General features: G+C 43.0%; 1 non-coding gene across 1 annotated transcript; it reads left to right on the top strand.

Moving 5' to 3' along the window:
* Positions 1–3,932: 3,932 nt before the first annotated feature.
* On the top strand, positions 3,933–4,004 carry TRNAC-ACA (transfer RNA cysteine (anticodon ACA)). The gene has a single exon. It is a non-coding gene; the product is annotated as a tRNA-Cys (tRNA).
* The last annotated feature ends 739 nt before the right edge of the window (positions 4,005–4,743 follow it).

Below are 4,743 nucleotides of genomic sequence, written 5' to 3'. Positions count from 1 at the left end.
TCAACAGTGCGTGAACCATGAACTTCCAGATGTTCAAGCTGGATTTAGAGAAGGCAGAGGAACCAGAGATCAAATTGCCAACCTCTATCAGATCATTGAAAACACAGGAGAGTTCCAGAAAAATGTCTACTTCTGCTTTATTGACTATGCCAAAGCCTTTGACTGTGTGGATCACAAAAAACTGTGGAAAATTCTTCAAGAGATGGGAATACCAGACCACCTGACATGCCTTCTGATAAATCTCTATACATTTCAAGAAGCAACAGTTAGAACTGGACATGGAACAACAGACTGGTTCTAAATAGGAAAAGGGGTACATCAAGGATGTATATTGTCACCCTGTTATTTAACTTATATTCAGAGTACATTATGAGAAATGCTGGGCTGGAAGAAGCACAAGCTGGAATCAAGATTGCAGGGAGAAATATCAATAATCTGAGATATGCAGATGACACCACCCTTATGGCAGAAAGTGAAGAGGAACTAAAAAGCCTCTTGATGAAAGTGAAAAGAGGAGAGTGAGAAAGTTGGCTTAAAACAACATTCAGAAAATAAAGATCATGGCATCTGGTCCCATCACTTCATGACAAATAGATGGGGAAACCGTGGAAAGAGTGACAGACTATTTTTTTGGCTCCAAAATGCAGATGGTGATTGCAGCCATGAAATTAAAAGACGCCTGCTCTTTGGAAGAAAAGCTATGACCAACTTTGACAGCATATTAAAAAGCAGAGACATTACTTTACCAACAAAGGTCTGTCTAGTCAAGGCTATTGTTTTTCTGGTAGTCATGTATGGATATGAGACTTGGACTATAAAGAAAGCTGAGCACTGAAGAATTGATGCTTTTGAAGTATGGTGTTGGAGAAGACTCTTGAGAGTCCCTTGGACTGCAAGGAGATCCAATCAGTCCATCCTAAAGGAAATCAGTCCTGAATATTCATTGGAAGGGCTGATGTTGAAGCTGAAACTCCAATACTTTGGTTACCTGATGTGAAGAACTGACTCATTTGAAAAGACCCTGATGTTGTTGTGAAAGATTGAAGGCTGGAGGAGAAGGGGACAACAGAGGATGAGATGGTTGGATGGCATCACCGACTCAATGGACATGAGTTTGGGTGGGCTCTGGGAGTTGGTGTTGGACAAGGAGGCCTGGCATGGTGCAGTTCATGGGTTTGTAAAGAGTCGGACAGAACTGAGCAACTGAACTGTACTGAACTGTGTAGGTCCACTTACACATAGGTTTTTTTCAGTAGTAAATACTACAATACCATGTGATTGAGGTTGATTGAATCTATTGATACAGAGGAACCACATACACAGGCTGTAAGTTATACATGGTGGGAGCCCCTGACCCTTATTGTTCAAGGGTCAACTGTACAATGTTTTCATAAAAACGCACTTTTCAAAAAAAGGCAATATAGGAGAAGATCCTCTGAAATCCTATCAGCTAGAGACAACCTCAGTGGCCATGCTGAAAACCATTCTTTGAGATAGCCTTACTCTTGCCTAGAAAATCCCATGGACGGAGGAGCCTGGTGTCCATGGGGTCTCAAAGAGTTAGACACGACTGCGCGACTTCACTTTCACTTTATCAGAATGATAAGTGGGTCTCCCCTCAAGCCCTTAGGAATTCCTGAAATTGACAGGAACACAGTAAGAAAACCAGTGGATTGGAAGATAAGACCTTCTTCCACAATCCCTGTGGGGAATGAGGAGAGTGTAAAATAAGACATCAGATAAGGTAAAACCCTGTTCCTGAGGTGAAATCAACATAACATATTGATAGAATGGGAGGAGATGGAGAAGGGACGGTTCTGGTGGCTCCTCCATTGCCCACTGGAGTGTGGCCTTGGGAAGAGTCCAGCCTCACTTCTACTTCTCTACCCCTCATCCACTCAGGTGAACCAACGAGGGCCTCCTTACCGGCTGGCTTGGGTCTTCTGTGCTGGCCACTGCCTCTGCCTGGCCTGCTTTCCCCACCCCCACAGGTATCTGCTTCACCAGCTCCTCCCCTTCCTCTCTTCTCTACAGGACTCCCTGCCACATCGTCTAACAATGTCAGATACCTTCCCACGCTATTGTATCCATCCCCCTCACCTAACTCTTCCTTCTTTTTGTTTTTTTGTAGCACTTGTTACCTGGTGCCTGTATGTGCGCTCAATTGCTTGGTTGTGTCTTACTCTTGTGACCCCATGGACTGTAGCCTGCCAGGCTCCTCTGTCCATGAAATTCTCCAGGCAAGAATACTGGAGTGGGTTGCCATTTCCTCCTCCAGGGGATCTTCCCAACCCAGAGACTGAACTTGCATCTCCTGCCTTGGCAGGCAGATTTTTTACTGATGAGCCACTGGAGAAGCCCCTTATCACCTTTTAGCATGTATAATTTACATCTTGTGCTTCTTATTTGTATAATTTCCCCAGTAGAATGTAAACTCCTTAAGCACGGGGAGTTTTGTATGTTTTGTTCACAAGTACCTAAAATAGTGGGCTTCTCTGGCTTCTCAGTGGTAAAGAATCTGCCTTCCAATGTAGGAAATGTGGGTTTGATCCCTGGGTCAGGAAGATCCCCTGGAGAAGGGAGTGGCAACCCACTCCAGTATTCTTGCCTGGGAAATCCCATGGGCAGAGGAGCCTGGCGGGCAACAGTTTATGGGGAAACAGTCGGACATGACTGAGCAACTGAGCACACTCACGCACACCTAGAATAGTGCCTGCTGCATATATAGCTGCTCGGTTAATACATGTTAAGTGAGTGAATTAAAGAGCCTTGGAGGGTCTGGAGACTTTGCACTGAAGGGTGAGATAATGAGAGTAGGTATAGGTCAGAAGAGAGGAGGGGAAAGATCTGAGAGCTCTAACAGGGGTAGGCTCTGTAAGACCTAGAGGAGAAAATGAACCAGAGATGTCTCTATGATGTATGAAAGTGATTCTCTGACTTTTCACTGCTGAGTTATCCTGTAAATTTTTTTTAGTCTTTTCCTGATAACGTATAATCATAGCTTACTAATATAGAGAAGTTCATAGGACTGCGTCCAAAGAGTCTATCATTTTTAGGTTAAATATATATTGAATACTTGGAGCCAGAACCAATTGACCTATTGATTTGAGAACTAAGACAGAAAGTCCATTTGTCTGCCAAGTTCTGATTTTCCAAGTCAGAAAGAATCCCTGCGCTATTGATTAGCTGCTTCTGGGGACCATCAATATATTTCACCACTGGATGTTTCTAAATAAGGATTAAAGTGGAGACAGTGACTTTTAGGTACCAATTAATGCAATGATAACAGAGATCAATATTGTCAATGAAGATCTTCTATTACATGAGCTTATGGGACAGGATGTTGCCTTTGCTGTTCAGCGTCACACGTTAAGGGAAGTCATTGAATTTCCCCCCAAAGCATTTCTGTTTGCCTTTGAGTATTGCCTGTGGCACTAACATGGTAAAGAACATCTCTGCCTAAACTCTTCACTGTCAACGATATGTAATGTGACAGTGCTAATAAGCTACTTGATGATGGGTAAATATTTTGTAATTTTTTTCTGACTTGCATATCAAAGAATCTACTCAGCTTCAATCTGTAAGCTTCATTCTCTCTGCACCCACTGACACCATTCATACTTGCACTTGGATGTTCAAAAAGCCAATAAATCAAGCCTAAAATGTTCATATCTATCGTAGTGATGAGTCCCATACATCCGATACTGTGGTGTAGCTCTGACACTTGTCACACCTTTTTAGTTATTCAGTCAATAATATCTTAAGACTTTCCTTAAGAGCCTTGTTTTCTCTTTAAGCTTTCTGTTCACTGTGTGCCCCTCTACATTTTCCATGTCACACTAAAGGCATCATATACCTCTGATTACTTACTTAAACTAGAAACATAACATTTACCTTCACCTTCCATAACCTGTCCAACCAGGAACCATATTTCCCTGGTGGCTCAGTTGGTAAAGTGTCTGCCTACAATGTGGGAGACCCAGGTTCGATCCCTGGGTTGGGAAGATCCTCTGGAGAAGGAAATGGCAGCCCACTCCAGTACTCTTGCCTGGAAAATCTCATGGACGGAGGAGCCTCGTAGTCTACAATCCATGGGGTTGCAAAGAGTCGGACATGACTGAGCAACTAGACTTTTCCATATCCTGTCCAACCAGGAACCATATTTCCAGATACCTTAACTCTTAACTTCTTCACATCTCCAGTGTGACCACTTTCATCTTCTAACTGCCTTTATAACTATGAAACAGAACTCAATAGATACTTGCTATGTCAAAGAATTGGCCTCATTTCCCAAGGAGCAGATCTCTTGAAGTGATAAAAATGTTCTTTCTTTGGAAAGTATCCTTCAAAACACAGCCTACTGCCAGTTCTGTTATTATTCAAATCTTTATAAGATCCGGAACGTCATAGGACACATCTTTTAGCGATGTCAAGGCTCTACATGATGGGATTGGTCACTAGCGCTCACCATGCAGATTTGCTAGTAGAGACATTTTGGCTTGAAGAGAAATTGATATTTGGACCTCAGACATATTTTGCATTCATAGTTTTTGAACTTCCTGATCATGCAGACATTTTGAGGAACATTCCCATTAATACTGGTGGTGGCTGTTCAGTTGCTAAGTCGTGTCCAGCTCCTTGCGACCCCATGAACTGCAGCATGCCAGGCTTTTCCTGCTCCACTGTCTCCAGGAGTTTGCTCGGTTTCATGTCCATTGAGTGGGTGATGCCATCTAACCTGGT

Source organism: Capricornis sumatraensis, chromosome 11, assembly GCF_032405125.1.
Source record: "Capricornis sumatraensis isolate serow.1 chromosome 11, serow.2, whole genome shotgun sequence".
Lineage (NCBI taxonomy): Eukaryota > Metazoa > Chordata > Mammalia > Artiodactyla > Bovidae > Capricornis > Capricornis sumatraensis.
The sequence above is the reverse complement of the archived record's forward strand: the minus strand, read 5'-3'. Positions and strand labels throughout refer to the sequence as shown.